General features: G+C 36.5%; 1 pseudogene; it reads right to left on the bottom strand.

The window, feature by feature from the left end:
• Window positions 1–22,416, bottom strand: part of LOC144372533 (broad substrate specificity ATP-binding cassette transporter ABCG2-like) — a 39,593-nt pseudogene that overhangs the window by 8,245 nt on the left and 8,932 nt on the right.

A 22,416-nucleotide genomic window follows, 5' to 3' on the forward strand; every position in this document is an offset into this window, starting at 1 on the left:
AAGACTAAGTTAATCAAAAGGGATAAAGAAGGACATTATATACTGTTGAAAGGAACCATTCACCAACAAGACATAACAATTATCAATATTTATGCACCAAATAATGGCGCTGCGACATTCATAAAACAAATTCTCCTCAAGTTCAAGAATCAAATAGACCACAACACAATAATTATGGGTGACTTCAACACACCTCTCTCACCATTGGACAGATCCTCCAAACAAAAGTTGAATAAGGAAACTATAGAACTCAATACCACAATCAATAACCTAGACTTAACTGACATATATAGAATATATCAACCATCATCAAATGGATATACTTTTTTCTCAGCAGCACATGGATCCTTCTCAAAAATAGACGATATATTATGCCATAGGGCAACCCTCAGTAAATATAAAGGGGTGGAGATAATACCATGCATTTTATCTGATCATAATAGAATGAAACTGGAAATCAATGATAAAAGAAGGAAGGAAAAATCCTACATCACATGGAAAATGAACAATATGTTACTGAAGACATAAAGGAGGAAATCAAAAAATTCTTAGAGATAAATGAAAATACAGAAACAACATATCGGAATCTATGGGACACAATGAAAAGCAGTTTTAAGAGGAAAATTCATCGCCTGGTGGTCACTCCTCAAAAAAAGAAAAAACCAACAAATAAATGAGTTCACACTTCATCTCAAAGCCCTAGAAAAGGAAGAGCAAAACAACAGCAAATGTAGCAGAAGACAAGAAATAATTAAAATCAGAGCCAAAATCAATGAAATTGAAACAAAAGAAACTATTGAAAAAATTGACAAAACTAAAAGTTGGTTCTTTGAAAAAATAAATAAGATCGACAGACCTTTAGCCATGCTAACAAAGAGAAGAAGAGAGAGAACTCAAATTACTAACATACGGGATGAAAAAGGCAATATCACAACAGATGCTACAGAAATACAGAAGACAATTAGAAATTATTTTGAAAACCTATATTCCAATAAAATAGAAGATAGTGAAGACATCGATAAATTTCTTAAGTCATATGATTTGCCCAGACTGAGTCAGGAGGATACACACAATTTGAACAGACCAATATCAATGGATGAAATTGAAGAAGCCATCAAAAGACTACCAACCAAGAAAAGCCCAGGACCGGATGGGTATACAGCGGAGTTTTACAAAACCTTTAAAGAAGAATTAATACCAATACTTTTCAAGTTATTTCAGGAAATAGAAAAAGAGGAAGCTCTTCCAAATTCATTCTATGAGGCCAACATCACCCTGATTCCAAAACCAGACAAAGACACCTCAAAGAAAGAAAACTACAGACCAATATCTCTAATGAACCTAGATGCAAAAATCCTCAATAAAATTCTGGCGAATTGAATACAAAAACACATCAAAAAAATTGTGCACCATGATCAAGTAGGATTCATCCCCGGTATGCAAGGCTGGTTCAATATACGGAAATCAATAAATGTTATTCACCACATCAATAGACTTAAAGATAAGAACCATATGATCATCTCAATAGACGCAGAGAAAGCATTCGACAAAGTATAGCATCCTTTTATGTTCAAAACACTTGAAAAACTAGGGATAACAGGAAAGTACCTTGACATTGTAAAAGCTATCTATGCTAAGCCTCAGGCTAGCATCATTCTGAATGGACAAAAGTTGAAGGCATTCCCTCTACAATCTGGAACAAGACAGGGATGCCCTCTATCACCACTTCTATTCAATATAGTTCTTGAAACACTGGCCAGAGCAATTAGACAGACAAAAGAAATTAAAGGCATAAAAATAGGAAAAGAAGAACTTAAATTATCACTATTTGCAGATGACATGATTCTATACTTAGAAGACCCAAAAGGGTCTACAAAGAAACTACTAGAACTAATAAATGAATTCAGCAAAGTGGCAGGATATAAAATCAACACGCATAAATCAAAGACATTTCTGTATATCAGCGACAAAACTTCTGAAACAGAAATGAGGAAAAACACTCCATTCACAATATCCTCCAAAAAAATAAAATACTTGGGAATCAACCTAACAAAAGAGGTGAAGGATTTATATAATGAAAACTACAGAACCCTAAAAAGAGAAGTACAAGAAGATCTTAGAAGATGGAAAAATATACCCTGTTCATGGATAGGCAGAACTAACATTATCAAAATGGCGATATTACCAAAAGTTCTCTATAGGTTTAATGCAATGCCAATCAAAATCCCAATGGCATTTCTTGTAGAAATAGATAAAGCAATAATGAAATTCATATGGAAAAATAAAAGACCCAGAATAGCAAAAGCAATTTTAAGCAGGAAGTGTGAATCAGGCGGTATAGCGATACCCGATTTCAAACTATATTACAGAGCAATAGTGACAAAAACAGCATGGTACTGGTACCAAAACAGGCGGGTGGACCAATGGTATAGAATAGAGGACACAGAGACTAATCCACAAAGTTACAACTATCTTATATTTGATAAAGGGGCTAAAAGCATGCAATGGAGGAAGGATAGCATCTTCAACAAATGGTGTTGGGAAAACTGGAAATCCATATGCAAAAAAATGAAACTGAATCCCTTCCTCTCGCCATGCACAAAAGTTAACTCTAAATGGATCAAGGAGCTTGATATCAAATCAGAGACTCTGCGTCTGATAGAAGAAAAAGTTGGCTCCGATCTACATATTGTGGGGTCGGGCTCCAAATTCCTTAATAGGACACCCATAGCACAAGAGTTAATAACAAGAATCAACAAATGGGACTTACTTAAACTAAAAAGTTTTTTCTCAGCAAGAGAAACAATAAGAGAGGTAAATAGAAAGCCTACCTCCTGGGAACAAATTTTTACTCCTCACACTTCAGATAGAGCCCTAATATCCAGAGTATACAAAGAACTCAAAAAATTAGACAATAAGATAACAAATAACCCAATCAACAAATGGGCCAAGGATCTGAACAGACACTTCTCAGAGGAGGACATACAATCAATCAACAAGTACATGAAAAAATGCTCACCATCTCTAGCGGTCAGAGAAATGCAAATCAAAACCACCCTAAGATACCATCTCACTCCAGTAAGATTGGCAGCCACTATGAAGTCAAACAACAACAAGTGCTGGCGAGGATGTGGAGAAAAGGGTACTCTTGTACATTGCTGGTGGGACTGCAAATTGGTGCGGCCAATTTGGAAAGCAGTTTGGAGATTCCTGGGAAAGCTGGGAATGGAACCACCATTTGACCCTACTATTGCCCTTCTTGGACTATTCCCTGAAGACCTTAAAAGAGCATGCTACAGGGATGCTGCCACATCGATGTTCATAGCAGCACAATTCACAATAGCTAGACTGTGGAACCAACCCAGATGCCCTTCAATTGATGAATGGATAAAAAAAATGTGGCATCTATACACAATGGAGTACTATGCAGCAATAAAAATTGACAAAATCATAGAATTTGCAGGGAAATGGATGGCACTAGAGCAGATTATGCTTAGTGAAGCTAGTCAATCCCTAAAAAACAAATACCAAATGTCTTCTTTGATATAGTGAGAGCAACTATGAACAGAGCAAGGAGGAAGAGCAGGAAGAAAAGACTAACATTAAACAGAGTCATGAGATGGGAGGGAAAGGAAGAGTAAAGGGAAATTGCATGGAAATGAAGGGAGACCCTCATTGCTATACAAAATTACATATAAGGAGAGTAATGAATTACAGTAGATGGGGTAGAGAGAGAAGATGGAAGGGGAGGGGAGGGGTGATAGTAGGGGATAGGAAAGGTAGCAGAATACAACAATTACTAATTGGGCATTATGTAAAATTATGGATGTGTAACCGACGTGATTCTGCAATCTGCATTTGGGGTAAAATTGGGAGTTCATAACCCACTTCAATCTAATGTATGAAATATGATATGTCAAGAGCTTTGTAATGTTGTGAACAACCAATAAAAAAATAAAAAATAAAAAAAAAATAAATAAAATAAAACTTAAAAAAAAAGTGTACCAAGCAAACATTCATTATATAGTTTAAAGATTTGGAACAGTTATAAGAACACTGATCAGGAGTCTGGGGCCTAGATACCATGACCAATTCCTTATAATACACCTCTTATTTGTAAACTGGAAGTTTTTGGTTCTTATACTATAGTGTGTTATCATAAATAGATATTTCCAGTGTATGTGAGAAAGAGAGAAACATATAGAAATTCAGAAGCAATGACCCTGGGGTAAAGTCTGAGAACAATGCAAGAATGATCTATTAAATCAATAAACCCCAATGTAACCATCTTTCTCTCATTATTAAGGGTATAAGGAAAGAAGACATGTATACACAGATTCTTTACTTTTCTATATATCTCTGTAGACCTTATCAATAATACATACCAATCTAAATTTTATCTGTATATAGTCACATGTTGAGAGACAAAGAGAAACAATATAGATAGATAGGCAATAACTATCACAGCTCCTCAGCATAGTGTTGAGTTTTTTTATAAATTATTTCTATGTTTCTTCATGATACATGGCATCTTGGTAAAATGAAGTTTTGTAAATATTGAAAGTTCTGTTAAGTAGAGCATGAGGCATGTGTGCAATCCCAGTTCTTCAGTGGACTGAAGCAAGATGATCTAAATTTTCAGACCAGTCTGAGAAGCTTAGAAAGACCCTGATCAAGACAAAAATTTTTAAAACAGCTGGGGATGTATCTCAGAGATAGAGCGTTTGTCTATCATCCATGAAGCCATTGGATTGATACCCAGCATGGCACCAAAATCAAAAAGAAGAAGCTTCACTTGGGAAAGACTTGACAACAATACTCAACTGAATGGCTATTGTTGAGCATGGACAATGGATACACACTTCCCTAGTGGTGGGAAGTGTGTACTTCTAGTTGTAGGAACCATAAACATGCTTGCAAAAGAAATTGGTTTTAACACATAAGCAAAACTAAAGACACATTCTCTTTGTATTGTTACTTACCTATCAAGAAGTATGCTACACAAGTACATATAATTGGCAGCAAACTCCTGGGTAGTATTTCAGATACCAGTTTTCCAAAGAAGTAAGATGACACTTCATACCATCCACTAATAAGCTCTTGTCTACAAAACAAAAACACACCACACATTCCAGATTAGTCCAAGGCACAGCTCAGTGGAGACGCTGCTGTCCAGTTTCCTGCTGCCACCAGGTCTGCCACGAGCTGCCCATGGGCTCCAGGCTGACCCTCCCATCCTGCCCCCATCCCTTCTCCATTGCAGGTATAGCCTCCCTGGAGGTGGGACACAGAGTCTGCATCTCCTTACTCTTCTCAGATACCTTGCTTCTCCTCTCAGGCTGACTCCCTCTTAGTAGTACCAAAAGGGCTAATCTTAGCAAAAACAGAAGATTTTCTTCACTCTAATTCTGACCCTGTAAAAGATGACACTGTTATTCTCCAAGGCCTCAAAGCAACTTATGATCCCTAAACTTTTTATACTTCTGCTACTCTCATGTTAGAAAAAGAAAATGACTTCTCCCTCCAACGATCACCAAGCAATACACCCATCAGCTACCAAACCCTCATCTTTCTTCTTCCTGATGTCTTTCTCCTGAAATTCCAAACTCTTCCACCAGTATCTTCATTCCTTCCCTTTCTGATAATTCCAGTCCTTGGCATATAAATAGGGTAAAATATCTTCCATCTTTGAAAGCAGAAGAAACAACCCAGTCTGCTTTTTAGTGTAAGACTGCCCTCTTGATCTTTCCATTCCTTCATCCACTAAGGCCAACTGTACTCCCACCTCCAATTGCTAATCCTACAACTTAACTCTCTACCAAGGACTTCAAACTTTTCTTGCAAGGGTAATGGTGGCCTGTTATTTCCAAAAAACCTAAAGATACTTTTCAGCTCTTTATTGCTGGCTTTGTCTGCAGCACTGCAAACTGATGACCACACCTAATTCTGAAACTTCGTTTTCCTTTGGTGACAGGCCCCACAAGCTCTTGATTTTCTATTTCACTCTGGACTGCTTGTTTTCAATTAATTGTGATTACCTGCATACATATTTCAAAAGCTCATGTTACACAATGATAAATACATACAGTTTATATTTGTCAACTAAACAAACCAAGAAATAAAAGAAAAATACTGGTAATCCTTTGGGTCACACCTTTGACCCAATTATAGATCCACTCCCAAAATACAAACCTACTCACCTAAAGAGCTTCTCCAGTTCAACACTCTTTCCTCCTAACAGGCTGGCCAAACTCTGGAAGATAGTCAGTGTACAGAGTGCCCGGGCTCTGCCAGGACAGAAAAACAAACAAACAAAAAATCCTCAGTCAATTCAAAGCTATTAGACCAGCTTTCAACTCACAGGATCTCCTTCCACAAATTATATAACATTTTTCTTTAAAATAGAGTCTTTAGTATTTTGTTATGGCAGCCTGAGCTATCTGGTCAAAGAAATACCATCACCTTGAATTCAGTGTTTCTCTGTTTATATTTTAGGAATGAATGCTTGGCACCATTCCTAAATTATAAACAGAGAAACAGCAAATTTAATAAACTCCTCAGATGGTTAAAAATTTAATTAGCCAGTTTGATTTTAAAGTTGAGTCAAGAAAATGTTGAGACATGTGGAAGAAAAATGCCAGATGTTAGAAGGAACCCGCACTCTGTTCCTTCAGACACACAGACAGTAGACATGTCAGCAAAGCCCGACAGTCATCCTTGACCAGGACAGCCACTTTCCTAAAAGGTCTTCAAAAATAAATCAAAGAGATATAATTTAAGAAGAAAAAAAAATCTGTGTACCTTCTCAGTAAAAGAATTGTGTTTTTTAAAAAATATATATAATTTTTATGATTATATACCAACCTCCTGGAAATAAGAACAAGATTCTCTTCAAACCAACTTAACTGATATGAATGATTTTTAATTGAAACATTTTGAAAAAAAAAGAAAATGTAGGACATCAATTAAGTGACATAAAAAACAAGAGAAAAAATATTTTAAATATAAATTCAAGTGAACAATTACAGCTATATTAAAGGAAAAACAGGAGTCCAGAGACACTCCATATATTTTCTTAATGCCTAAAGAATGATGAAATAATAGTACCTGTAAATGTGTAAACATGTAAATGTTAATATGATAATTAAAATAAATAGGAAACAGCCATGCCTAGTAGATAATCAACTACATAACTTTGAGTCCAAAAATTTACCTTATGTAAACTTATAAGCTAATTTGAGATGCATGGTATATAGCAAAGATTCAGTTCAATATAGCTAATGATATTATAGTGTTCATAACTCTGAGATAAAAGACAATGAAATTCATTCAGATACATAATATGATTTATTTTATATTACTTTTTATTATTACAGAACCAATTCATTCTAATTCTTTATAAGATAGTAACTCACATTTGTCATATCTGATTGATTTTAATTTTTAATTTTAAATAAATCAAAATATACATGTGTATATATGGTACAAAGTAATGATACTATTCATAAATATGTTAAGTAATGAAGTCAAGGTAATTCAGGTGATCTCTACCACCTCAAATATTTATCATTTTTTATGGTGAAAACATTTGAAATTTAATCCAAGCAATTTTGAAAGGTATATTATTATTTAGCATCTTCACAGCAATGAGCAATGTATCTCAAAAAAATAAAAAAAAAATATGTGTCTCTTCAATCTGAGACTTTGTACCCTTTGATCATAATCTCCTCATTCTGCCCATCCCTCAGATTCTGGCAACCACCGTTTACTATTCTATTCTATGCTTCTAAGAATTATTTAATTGTTCTGGAATGTATGTATAAGTGAGAATATGTATTATTTGTCTTTCTGAGCCTGGATTAGTTTACTTTCCATAATATTCTCCACTTCCATCCATGTTGTCACAAATGACAAAATTTCAATTTTCAGGGCTGAACAGTATTCCATTATGTATACATACTACATTTTTTTTCCCATTCATCTGCTGACAGGCACTTTGATTCCTTAACTTGACTATTGTGAATAGTGCTGCAATGAACATAGGACTGATGACACCTTTTTCAAAAAAATGATTTCAAATAATTTTCATAAATATCTAGAATTGGGATTAGTGGAATCATTTTAAAATACATTTTCCAAATTTGCTTAGCCATAACTACAACCTTGTAAAGCTATTAAATCAAAGGTGCTCACACTCTACATAGGATTCAAAGCCAGTTCTTAGTTATACAGGTTAGAGAAAGTGCAAGGATAGTACTTGATCCCAAAGAAGAACAAAACCTTTGGCCTCCCTAGCAATTTCAAATGATAAAGGACTGATAGTCACTGCTGGAGAGTGCTTTAAGAACATAGTTTCCAAAAAATGAAAAACTACTGTTTTCTAATCAAAAGAATAAATCACTGATCACCCCAGGAGGGATTAGGTAAGCCACACACATAGGCTACTTTCACATAGCCAAATGCCCACAGAAAATGTGAACAAAGGTTAGCCAAAAGAACAAATTAAAATAAGGTTGATGTCTAAATTCTTCAAAAATAATCTCAAGAAATTGACCAAGATGCTTAGCATAAACAATGTTTTTTGGAACCGGGGGTTGAACCCAAGGGCACTTTACCACTCAGCTCCAGCCCCAGTCCTTATTTTTTGTCTTGAGACAGGATCTTGCTAAGCTGCTGAGGCTGTTCTGACTCCACCTCCCAAGTAGGTGGGATTACAGGCAGTACCTGGCTCTGACATAAACAATTTACAGGGAAAAAAAATTTACACTGATATACAGTTTCAGAGGTTTCAGTCCACCCTTGGCTGACTCCTTTGGTTGGGGTTAAAGCAGAATATTATGGCAGAAGTGATGCTGGAGGAAAGCTGCTCAGCTCATTGCAGCCAGGAAGCAGGGAGAAAGAGAGAGGAGGAGGGGCCAGAGAAAAGATCAACCTTCCACCAGGGCAAGCCCCCAGTGACCTGCTACCTCCAACTAGGTCCCACACCCATGAGTCTTTCTAACTATCAATTGATGAATCCACTGGGGAGAAATGTGCCTTCATGATTCTATCACTACCCGAAAGCCCCACCTCTGAACACTCCTGCATTGGGGAACCCTTCAACACATGAGAGTTTGGGGGATAGTGTAAATCTAAACAATGCTCATTCTTAGTTTAGAAAATAGCCAGCCTTCTCCATGTATCAAAACAGACTCGACACAAGCTTTTACAATCACCCTCTATAATAAAATGGGGATAAGACCATACAGCCCCTTTGGCTGTTTAGAGGTAACCTTAGGCTCTGGATGACAAGCAGCCATCCCATCAGGTAGCCACGTATGGTTCTCCATACGTGAATTATGAGGAGGACCCTGGGTCTGGGATGTTGCTGAGCATCTATTTTCAGGACATGACACAGCCAGTTAAATCTCTCATCATGAGGAGAGATTAAAGGACACATTACAGTTGAAACTAGGCAACAATCACAACAAGTAATATGAGTGCTCCACACAACAGGAAAAGCTGAGTCCTGTCCTCTTATCTGGCACTCCTATGTTAAAAAAAAAATTTAAAGAAATTGACTCACTAGTAACAACAACAACAGACAATCTTGATTACATCAAAAATAGAAACATTTATGTGTCAAACACACTACCAACAGAGTGAATAGATAACCCAAAAGATAGGAGAAACTATTCACAAATTAAGTAACTGATAAAGGATCAGAAATTCATTAATGTAAAGAACTCCAAGTCAACAATAATGAAAAAATAAAACAATTAAATTTTTGAAAAGGCAGAAGACTTCACAAGATATTCACCAAAAATCCAATAGATCTCTATTATTTACAAAAATAAAAATGAACAAGTTCTGGTGGGGATGTGGAGAAACTGGGCCCCCTGCCTGCTGCTGGAACAATGGAAAATGGTGCAGCTGCAGTGGAGGACAGCATGGCAGGTCTTGGAAAACTTAACAGAAAGTCCTTATGACCCAGCCATTCAATATACCCCATTGAGGTGAAAGCAGAGACTCACAGAGATAATTCTACTAATCGCAGTATTACTCACAATAGCCAAAAAGGGGTCAATGACACAGACTTTCATGAATGGATGCCTAAACAATATAGTGGACAATTAGTTGGCCTTAAAAAACAAATTCCAACATATACTACAGTATGGATGAACCTTGAGATTATGCTAAGGGAAATAAGCCAGTCAAATGCAAAAAATATTATATTACTGCAACAGAGAAAGTCAAAGATGGTTGCCAAGGGTTGGGAGAGGTGGGTATGGAGACTTACTATTCAATGGTATGAAGATTGCATTTCAGAATATGAAAGAAAGGTCTAGAGGTGGATAGCAGTGATGGATGCTCAGTATAAATGTATGTGATGCCACTGAACTGTACATATAAAATGGCTGAAAGGGTAAACTTCAGCTTGCATATAATTTACCACACATATGTATACATGTGTATAAAAGAATATTGACTCTTTCCTAAGTTTTGCATCATACTTATCATAAATCCAAATTCTTGAATGGATGTCTACAAGCTTGAATAATGTAATGGAATTTTATCAAAATCAAGATCCAAATTTACCTACCTATGGTAGATGTCAGTACAATCATGTGTTAGTGCCAGGAAAAATGCACCTATGACCACTCCCAGAATGACTGCCACAGTTATATTTTCAAAAAGAAAAATGAACATAAAAAGGGTAAGAATTTCAATTAAAGATTTTTCATGTCATTTATTATTATATGATATATATATAATCACATCTCTCCATTTAAATGAACACTTTAATGGTGTGGCCAGAGTCATTAGGAGAATATAAAGCAGTATATGTTATGAAAATGCTATCTAAATTAGATGGCAAATTAAGGTATCTTTTCTTCAGGGAATTGGCAGGACAACAAGTAGACTACTGGACAAGCTAAAATTACTCTCAGTGTCCACCAGCACTGTCAGTTAAGGGTCCAGTTCAATTCAGGTACTGAACCCACAAAAGCTACTAAAGTTAACAGACATGCAGGGATCTGGGGAAGTCATTTGGGAACAAATGAAACTCAATACTATAATAGTATTAAAATGTGAAATAATCAGTGAAGGACATTTATGGCATAAAGGAAAATAAAGTTTAAAAAAAATGAAGCATGATCTGTAAAGAATAGTTTGTGAGGACCCTAATCTGGAAAGACTTCCAAATAAATGCTGAAGACATCCAAATAAAACCTGAGACAAGGACTATATGGACCTGAAAAGCCTAAAATATTAACTATTTGGCGCTTTCCACAAAAGAGTTTGCCTCTTCCTACACAAACATTCCAGCATTTACAAAATTGTTGAGATTTGTCCCACTAAACTCAGGGATCTCTAAGAGTTCTCCCTTTATTCTAGAGACTACTATTCTCTGAATATTGCTGGACTTCCTTTTGCAGAACTGAGTTCACTGATGAGACCATAAGGCTGAACACCAAGCCTGGAGGCACTGGGCATCTGTTTGCATCTTAAGGACACCTAGGACCAAATGTACAATCCTGGTGTATTTGCAAGTAGCTATGTCCTAATCATACTCCGTCCAGAACTACTACTTTGAGAAGCAAGTAAGAAACATAATACATAAATCATATGAAAGAATGAATGGATTACATCACATTGTTCAAAAATATATAATGCAGGTTGATAGATCTAAGTCATCTGACATGCTTCCAAATGACATCAAATTTGCTCTGAAACATTAAAACTTTACTTTGATTGGTAGGACATAAAACTGTCCATGGTCTGAGAGAAATGACAGATCAAAAGCACAACAAATATTTTCAGAAATTGACAATCTGACTCAAATACAGATGCAGGCAATAATTAAATATGAACATTATGATGGTTAACGTTAAATAGTCAGTAGTACTTCATTAGAGCCAACAAAGGCCATCTTTCAATACTCAACTGAAACTCAATGATTGATAATGTGCATTTGGTCCTAGGCCTCCTTAAGATGCAGACAGAGGCCTAGTGTCTCCAGGCTTGGTGTTCAACCCCAAACAATCAGCTAAACTGATTTCCTTACAAATGACAGAAAATGAACTGGAAGTTAGAAAAGCTTTGCATGACACAGGGGATAAAAACAACAGAAAAACCTTGAGAAGTGATAATGAACAATGACCACAGAGCTAGCCAAAGAAGAAAATTACATTATATCATCCTAGTTAAGAGGGTTAACCTGACAGTGAATAGCCTTGTTAAGTCTGGTTACCATCTGTGCATAAAATGCAAACCCTTTGAGGTATCTAGTGCTTTCTAAAGTTTAAAATATCTCAATAAGGAAGGTGAATTTTAAGGAACAGCACTTTGCATACAGGATCCTCCACCAGACAGTGGGCAGCCCAGACAATGGTCAGCCTAGACAACCCTCAACTGTATTCATTAACATCATGTTCTCTCACTGCCACATTTCAAGGGCAAAACAATCCTCTTGCCCCTACTGCCTTTTGTCTCCCGTCCCTCTTCTCCCTCCGTTGGTGATTAAATTTTCTGTATAGACCTTTCTGCAATCTGATATATTAATTATCATGTCTCTACCCTCATAACAAATGAATTGCGTGAGACCAGAAATGTTTATTTTTACTCATTTTGTGTACTGCTTTGTGAGTTCCCAAAATGCAACACATGATCCTGTGAATGACTCTGCAAATGAAAGTGGACAGCTATGCAATACCCATACATATCTGAGACACATTGTCTTTTTTTTTTTTGAGGAAAATTTTTTTCTACTCAATATTACCCATTATAATTTGTCTAAATCAACAAAAATTCTGGGTGAGGTAATTCAAGAATCACTAAGAAACTTTCCCATAAGTAAAACTTGTGATTTTTTTTTTGTTGTTGTTCTATTGGCCATGATTACATACCAAATGAGGCAAGAATAATAAGTGAATGGAAGAGAATAAACCAATTCCTGAAGTAGATCATATCAAAACCATGTTAATTCTACAGGGTAATTCTACAGCATAATTAAAAGAGTCTCAGGTCACCTGAAATATGTTTTCTTCAGGATCACTCAGCAAGTTCTTGAAAAAACGCCAGACAATCCATCTGAGCTGATGATAGAAGGAGGTGATATAGGTGGTCTCCTTGAAGGCTGAGCTCCTCTTCTTCTGACCACCTGAGAGTTGGTCTAACTCAGCTTTCGTTTCTCTGTAGATGGAGGAGTTGAGATAAAACTCAACTAATGTTTCTATGACTGGTATTTTCCCCTTGGAGAGCTCTTCAGTCTCGCTGACTTTCAGAGAAAAAATTAATAAAGAACAAAAACACTACTATCAGACAACAAGTTATTTAATCCATTTTTCTATGACTACTTTCTTCAATAACAATTTGATTTTAGAGCTTGAATATAAAAATTACTAGCTTTATTGCCACATTTCACATTAGGAATACACAGGTGAATGAGCTGGCTACTACTATGATTGTAATTACAGATACAGGAAACTCACTGACCTTTTCCTCCCAACTTGGAACATAACTACTAAAATAAATATCTTCATACAGAGTTATAATGTTAATATAAAAATCTGGTCCTTTAATTCTACATGTTAATGCATAAAAAACTGTTTCTCATTTATAAGTACTATAACAATAAGCATATTTATTTTTAAATGGAAACCCCCTCATAAAATCAAAAGTAGCATATAAATGCTCACTCATAAATAAAACAAACAAACAAACAAAAAGCCAGAGCACTCACAGGTAACAAAGCCTATCTGCTGACTGGTATCAGAACACAACATTAATGCAAATTCACAAAGCCCTGTTAGAATATCTTTCCATATCACAAAACCTCAGCCAAATTGATTAGGCAAAAACTGTAAATCTGAGACTGATGTACCTTCACGCCCTTCTTCCTCTCTGTTTAATACCATAGTAGAAAATTCTCCATTAATGATCTCCAGAAAGAAGACTGCAGGGCTGTTGTACAGCTCACAGAGATAACCTGCAAAAGAAGGCACTCCAACAACTCAACCCAATGGTCTTCGAAAGTAAAGAGGACTCACACAGTGTGAGACGGGTGAGACTAGGGAAGGCAGAATTATCATCTGTCCCTCATTTTCATGCATAAATACATATCCAACCAAATCTGGACTCTTTAGAACATATTACATTAGTTATTATCTACAATAAGTAGTAAAATTCAATAAGCTATCTAAATTTCCTGGAGTTTATCAATACTCCTTCATAAGACTAAGGCTAAGTACAGGAAGGAAGTTTTGAAGGCCCCAATGCATTGTATTCTCTGAGTTGATCCAGGAAATACTGGAATGGCAGTACTAATGACAACAAGATAGCTTTTCCACCTAGTAAATTCATATTTCAAATTTATCATCTATCAATCTGTCATAATTCAAAAGAGGAACAAATCCTTCAGAGTAGCATTCTGGAAAGAAAATGACCAGTACAGTACACGTGAACTCTTTCCTTCACTTGCAGTGGCATAAATCATTTAAACTTTGCCTGTGGTCTGATTCTTATCTCCTCTGGACTACCCAGACCCATACATGCTTGGGTACTTTTTTAAAATTTTTTTGAGAGAGAGAGAGAGAGAGAGAGAGAGAGAGAATGAATTTTTTAAATATTTTATTTTATTTTTTTAGTTTTTGGCAGACACAACATCTTTGTATGTGGTGCTGAGGATCGAACCCGGGCCGCATGCACGCCAGTGGAGCACACTACTCCTTGAGCCACATCCCCAACCCCCATGCTTGATTATTTTTAAAGGAGAGATATTAAACAAAAACAAATTTAAAAATACAACTGCTTGGGGTCATAGAGAAGCATCTATGATCATACCCAAATATCTCTGAAGCAGATTGTATGAGCTGTTAAAAAAATCACATAATTTAATAAAAAATTCAAAGAATTAGACATCCCTTAAATATTGGTCTAATCAGATTTGGGATTAGCCATTTCATTGACGAATAGATCACTCAAACCCACTTAAGTCCTAAATCTTGAGTCTAATGTTTCTAGAAAGTTAAGTAGCATCTCCACGAGCTCTTGTGAAGGCAGAGCAAGATTACATGTCACGGTAAAAACTAAAAAAGCAATATGTTATAGGTCTCAAAATAATAATATTGGGCCATTCCATAAATATTTAACTGACAGAATAACTGGATATAAATCCAAGTAGTTAAATTTTGAACTTTCAGGGAAAGATCACTGTTACCGTTTGGATATGAATTTCCCCAAATATTCATGTTGTTTTAATCAACTGTGACCAAAAGACCTGAAAATAAAAACATAGAGGAGGAAAAGATAATTTTGGCTAATGATTTCAGAGGTTCAGTCCACCATCAGTCAACTCTGTAGTGGTGGGCCCAGGTGAGATAGAACATCATGGTAGAAGGGCATGGGTAGGAAAGCATCTCAGGAGATAATAATTAGGAATTAGGGAGAGAGGTTCACTCACCAGGAACAAAATATAAGCCCAAAATGTATGTCCTCAGTGACCTACTTCCTCTAGCCACCCCTATTTGCCTATAGTTATGATCCAGTTAATATATACCAGTGGATTAATCCATTGATCAGGTTATACCTCTCATAGTCTGATCAATTTACCTCTGAACATTCTTATGCCATCTCACACATGACCTCTTGGGGAAAACCTCATATCTAAACCACAACACATGTGTTTAAGGCATGGTACACAATATAGCAATCTCATAAATTAATAACTTGAATGGACTACTGTGTGGTGGAAGGAATTAAGTCACTGGAAGTATGCCCTGGAAGAATTTATCATGCTCCTGATCTCCTCTCCCCTCCCTCCCTCTCTCTCTCTGTCTCTGTCTCTCTGTCTCTCTCTCTCCCTCCATCTCTCCCTCCCTCCCTCCTCCCTGGCAAGAGTTGAACAGTTTCCACCATTACACCTTTCTGCCATGATGTTTCTCACCAAAGGCCCAAAGAAATGAAGCTTAGTCCTCACCTAAGGCCAAAAGCAATGCATATAGCTGTATTGGAGTGAAACCTCCAAAACCATGAGCCAAAATAAATCTTTCCTCCTCTAAGTTACTGTTCTCAACTATTGATCACAACAATGAAGAGTTGATTAACAAGAAGTGTGGTCATTTCTGTGACTATACCTGACCATGTGCTTCAGAAGCCTTTGAAAATGATTTGTGGGAGGAATTTGGAAAAATGTGGAGATACAAGATAAAGAAGCTTTGGAATGTTGTAAGCAGAGGTTAATTGACAATTATGGTGTGATCCCAGGAGACCAGAATGTCAACAAGAATGTGGACAGTAAAGATTGTGTTCATGAGATTTCAGATAGTAATGAGGACTGTTTTGGGAACTGGACTAAAGTCCATAAGTGGTATATTCTGACAAGGAAGTTGTTTCCATTTTGTTCATGTCTCGACACTCTCTGAAGCTGAATTTAAAGATAATGAACTAATTAATCTACTGGAGGAAATTTCAAGGCAACAAATCATTGGGACTGTGGCATAGTTATTGCTAGTAGCTTTTAGCCATATTTTTAGTGAGAAATGGCAACAGAGAAGAAACATTTAAAATTTGTCTGTTTGGCCAGAAAAATACTTGTAAAACTGCAAATAAGGAAGGTGTGGTTGCTGAAGAAATCAGAGCCTTTAAAGAGAAACCAATGTTTCATGGAGAAAAAAGGAAAGATGTTTAAAGGAGTAAAAATAATAACTAGTTTGAAAGACTCTGCTTTGAGAAGAGAGTCCTGGGTTACATTGCAGGCACAGGGCCACCTAGAAACTTGTCCTGCCAGGACTCATTTCACTGTCCAAGCACTCAGTAGCTGCTACAGCTATTGTTTGAGCAGACCCAGCTACTGTTCCTACAGGCAGTGGGCCTTCGTGTCATCTGTGTTGTGCCAGTTTTAAATAATGCAGAATTCTGAAGTAGGGGGTTCATGAAAGTTTTTTACCCAGATTTCAAAGGAAGGCCTGGGAGATAGGAATTTGGGTCAAGGTCGCAGTCTCTGCAGGCATCCCCTGAGAGGGTGATGTGAGATTCTGTGAGAGGAAGCTAAATCAGTAATGGAATTGCCAGGACTAAGAGATGCCATGAACCATGGAATGTCTGCTGAGGAAGGATATATGCAAAGAACAAGGCTTTTTTGGAGACTGTTTATTCCCTTTTGGAATGGAAATGTCTACTCTGTTCCATTGTATATTAGAAACATGTAACTTACCTATTATTATCTATATGGGGACACAGCTAAGGTGTTACCTTGAGTCTCACAGAATACTTTGGATTTAGAGTTTTGAGAAATGTTGGAATTGTTAAAGACTAGAGGAACTTGTAGGACTGAATGCATTTTACATTATGAGATGAACATGAGCCTTTTGGGGTTGGGGCAGAATATTATGGTTTGGATATAAAGTATACACTTTAAATACTTAAATACTAAAGAATTTAAGACTCGGTCTCCAATGTACAGAGATGGAAATTTAAGAAATTATTTGATTATGAGGGCTCTAACTTCCTCAGGAAACTAATTCATTTCATGGGATAATAATGAGAATAGATTACTTAGAGTGGGACCTAATTTGAAAAAGTAGGTCACTGGGTTCATGCCCTGGAAGGATTTATTTTGTCCTCAACCCATTTCCTCTCCTTTCCTCTCCCCTCCCCACCTTTCCTTCTCATTCTCTCCCTCCTCTTTCTCCTCTTCTTCTTTTTCTTCTCTCTCTCTCCCCCCTCCTTCCCTCCTTCCTTCTCTCTCTCTCTCTCTCTCTCTCTCTCTCTCTCTCTCTCTCTCTCTCTCTCTCACACACACACACCTCTCTTTCTCTTTCCTGGTTGCCATGAGCCGAACAGCTCTCCTCCACCCTTTTTCTGCCTCACCTCAGGCCCAAAGCAATGAAGCCAGTAGACTGTGGACTGAAACATCTGAAACTTGAAGCCAAAAACCGTCATACTTTTTGTAATTAGTTTTTCTCAGATATGTGTTATAGGAATGAAGAGCTAACCCACACAGTCACTGGGAAGCAGAACAGCCACAGGACCAGTACAAACACTCTCACACACATATGCTGCCATATGAAGAAAATGTTTGGCAACAAAGTGACCAAGGATCTTTTAGAGTGGTAGAACCTGAGGTAAATTTATACAAAGATAAACAGCACTCCCATCAACACCTCTGTTCTCTCCCAGAATTCCAAGAATGAAGGATCTAGTGCATGAAAAAGTCAACCAAACCTGCTGATGCAAAGTATTCCAAAGCCTTCTGTGGAGGACCGTGGTACAATAGTTTTCCTGAGGCCAATAAGGTGAGGCTGTCAAACAGCTTGAAGATGGAATACCGAGGGTGATTAATGGTAAAGATGATTGTTGGTCCCTGCTCAGAAATTCTAAGTCAAAAGAGGGAAGATAATGAATAATTACACATCTGAACCTTGCCCTTCCTAATAAAACAGTTTATTCTTACTACTAAAACAAGAGTTCAAAGTTCAACTTCATTTTCTCTTATAGTCTTATCACCTAATCTTATGTTACCTACATGACACCTGGGAAATCTAAATTCAACATTTTTTAAAATATTTTTCTACTTGTAGTTAGACACCATACCTTTATTTATGTATCTTTTGGGTTTTTTTTTTTTTTTTAGTTGTTGATAGACCTTTATTTCTTAATACATGAGACCTTTATTTCTTAATACATGGTGCTGATGATTTAACCCAGTGTCTCATTTATGCCAGGCAAATGTGCTATTGCTGAGCCACTGCCACTCTCTTAATTCAATGTTTTTATTAGTACTAAATTGTTAGAAATTCACTTTAATATGCAATTTAAAAATTACACATGGTATCATTCTTTATTATTTCAACAACACTGCAACTCAAAAAAAATTCCTGATGGGCTGGAAATATAGCTCATCAAAAGTGCTTTCCTAGTATATGTAAGACCCTGGGTTTCATACCCAGATATGCAAAAAAAAAATCAAGATTTTTGTGCACCTTAGTAATTATTATGAAAAAGTAGTAATTATTATGGGCTTTGTCTCTTTAATAATAACAACTAAGGGAATTTTTTATTTGCTTGTTTTGAAAGAATTTTTCATATACATCATTAATATTCTTTGTGTTCTAAACAGGATTTAACTTGGCAGCATTTAGAGTCAGTTTTTTCCTTGGAAGAATTTTGCAGTGTTTATAAGTACCATAAGAGCAATTAAAATACATAATCAAGATAAATAAAAAAGATGATTCTTACCAAGAAAAATAAAAAATAAAAACATTAGGCTTCTGAAAAGATGGTACATCGACTGTCTAGAATCTACTATAGGGCTTGTTAAAAATACAGATGCCTGGACAGTGCTCCTAGACACTGAATTAGAATTTCTGAGCATGATACAGGGAGTCCATATTATTAACAAGCTGTCCAGGCAACCTACAAGTATAATCAAGTTTGAGAAGTAGTAATAGAGTAAATAGTAAGACAACAGTCTGGGCTGGAGATGTGGCTCAAGCAGTAGGTAACATGCTTGCCTGGCATGCGCGGGGCTCTGGGTTCGATCCTCAGCACCATATAAAAACAAAATAAAGATGTTGTGTTCACCAAAAACTGAAAAATAAATACTAAAAATTTCTCTCTTTCTCTTCTCTCTCTCTTTAAAAAAAAGACAATTGTCATACAAATAATTCTCATTGATGATTTGTCTTCTATCACTTTAGGATTAGTTTTCCTTTTTTCTACCTTGATAAAACAATGAGCATTCTGAAGTATGTACTATGAGATTGCTAAACACTTTAGAAATTACTTCATTTTAATTTTCACACTATTGTAATAAGGTAGTTTCAATATTATAATTTCATAACTTTTAACAGGAAAAGCTTAAAAGTTAAGCGAATACCCACTAAGTCACAATTATGAAGAAGTAAGGCTATGATTCTATCTCTGATTTAATTTGTGGTAGAAATAGTGTTAAAAGGCCATTTCACATGAGTTATTACTATGGATGCAAAAAAATTAAGGTAAAAATGTTCTAAGTACATATTTAAAATGTTTATGAGCCAGGTGTGGTGGTATGTGACTGTAATATCAGCTAGGCAGGAGGTTGAGGCAGGAAGATTTCAAGTCTGAAGTTAGCCTAAGCCACTTTGTGTACCTCTGTTTCAAAATAAGAAGTAAGAAGGTCACAGGATCAGTGGTAGAGCACACTGAGGTTCAATCCTGAGAGCAAAAAAAAAAAAAAAAAAAAAAACTTTAGAAGACCCACTTCAATCTACAAATTTGATTAGTTCCTAGTATAGTTTAGTGCCCAAGGGTGCTCTGCCCCAAAGAGATTTGGGCAAGAAGACCAAACATTTCAATAGAATGTGGAATAGATATAGCTAAGGGTTCCTTGTAAAGGCTAACAACCAAGGCTAAAGATGATACAAGTGGAACATCAAAATGACCAACAGGACTCAGCTAAGAAAAGGATACTCCTGGTCAAAGAAACTCAGTGTTACAAAGCAAGAGGTGTGTTTATATGTGTCTGAGAGGCAGTGACTTGGTATTAAATGAATAAGGTAACTAAAGAGACTACAAAAAGAGAATGACAAGCCTAAGATTGGCCCTTCTCTCAGAAACTGGAACTGTATTCAGGAGACATCATTGAGCTGGTAGACAACTAGAAGCAGGAAGCAGAATTGTAGGAGAGCCCTGCTACCCAAAGTGTGATTGGATGAGCAGTGGCATTAGTATCAGTATTTCCTCTTAAAGTCCTCTAGGGGAAATCCTGGGCTCCACCTCAGACTTAAAGAAACAGAATCTACAATTTAATCAGACTCCAAGTGATGACTGTGCATAGCAGGGCTTGATCTCTGCAAGAGGCAGGATGCTTGAATGCTGCTCAGTAAGAAACATAAAGGAAATAGTTACAATATTCTGTATCAATTCATCATTATCTAATGAACACTGTCAGCAGAGCTGTACATAATAAAAAATTTCCTGGGTATGTTCTATAAAGGTACCCGAACTCCAGGCCTATAACCTGGCATCTTCATTTATATGTATGTTGACATCTAGAGCATAAGATATTTAAACAAACAGCCATCTTTGCATTGTCTTGTTTTTTCTCTCCTATCAGAAACTTTCTCATGGGTGCATGGCCATCAGAGAAAGCAAGGTAAGTACTAGGGGAAGCCATGAAGGTGGTGTGTCAGGCACCTTACAGTATGAAGTAGAGGGGTTTCCAGAGGTAGGAGACAAAGATATAGCCCAGAGCAAGTTGCAGACTGGTTGCATTAAACAATTAAATCATAGACAGATGAAGTAAGTGAATATATTAAAATAAAAGGAGTCACATCTCTCATGGTCTGAAGTGACTTGCAAAGGGTGAAAGGGAAAGAACTAAAAATGACACAGAGGTATTAGATTGGAAATAAAAATAAAAATATGAACTCATGGGTATCTAAATATATACTCTTATTTAAACAGCAATTATTACAGAAATATGTTTACACATTTTTATAATATACATACATATATACACAGAGAGAGAGACAGAGAGAGAGAGAGAGAAAGAAAGACTGAAAATATTGCTCAGTTGTAGAGTAAGTGCTTAGTAAATATGAGGCCATGGGTAGGAACCCTGCCACACACACAATAAAAACCCTACTACACACACACACACACACACACACACATACACACACACACACACACATCTGTATACACACATATAAAATTCATGCAGGGCCAATGTTTCCAAATAAAATAGAATATATTTTCATATTTTATATAAACACATACAGTAGGCCTAGGTATGCCTACTGAAGATCTAAAAGCAATGCCACCCCAATAGCAGTGAGCACAATAGCAACCATATTTTGGTTTCTTAATATTAATTCAACCAGAACAAACCACATCCATCCACAAATAGCTAACTCAGAAAAAGTGCAACATAAACATGGAACATCACAGTGACTACAAAGTAATGATGGAAGAATGATCAGGGAGAGGTCAAAAGAACACACAGACCATTGAAAAGCCATCCCCTAGTCAAATAAGGATCAATTTAATCATTAAAACAGTGAAGAAAAGCAGATTCCAACCTATTGCATCACACAGAAAATTAACAGGGGAAAAACTCTTCCTTAGATAAAATGTCAACAATTACCTGTTAGGCAACTACCACAAGAACAGGAGTTATTAGCTTACGCTAAAATTGGCAGGTGAGACTTGAGGAGGAACACAATCTTGGTATAATAGGAAATTATCTTCCCAGAAAAAAAATACTAATCTACTCTAAAGAAGAAAAGTACTTTCCCCGCAGAGAAGCCCAGCAGACCCCAACATGATCAAATGACGGAAGTTCACACCACCCATGAGACCGGAATCTGCTCATGGAACATAGGGATGGACCCAGTAGAGGGTCACCCCATGAAATCCACCAAAACTTGCAAGGGCGTGACAGACAGG

The sequence above is a fragment of the Ictidomys tridecemlineatus genome, unplaced genomic scaffold (genome assembly GCF_052094955.1).
Source record: "Ictidomys tridecemlineatus isolate mIctTri1 unplaced genomic scaffold, mIctTri1.hap1 Scaffold_1191, whole genome shotgun sequence".
Classification (NCBI taxonomy): Eukaryota; Metazoa; Chordata; class Mammalia; order Rodentia; family Sciuridae; genus Ictidomys; species Ictidomys tridecemlineatus.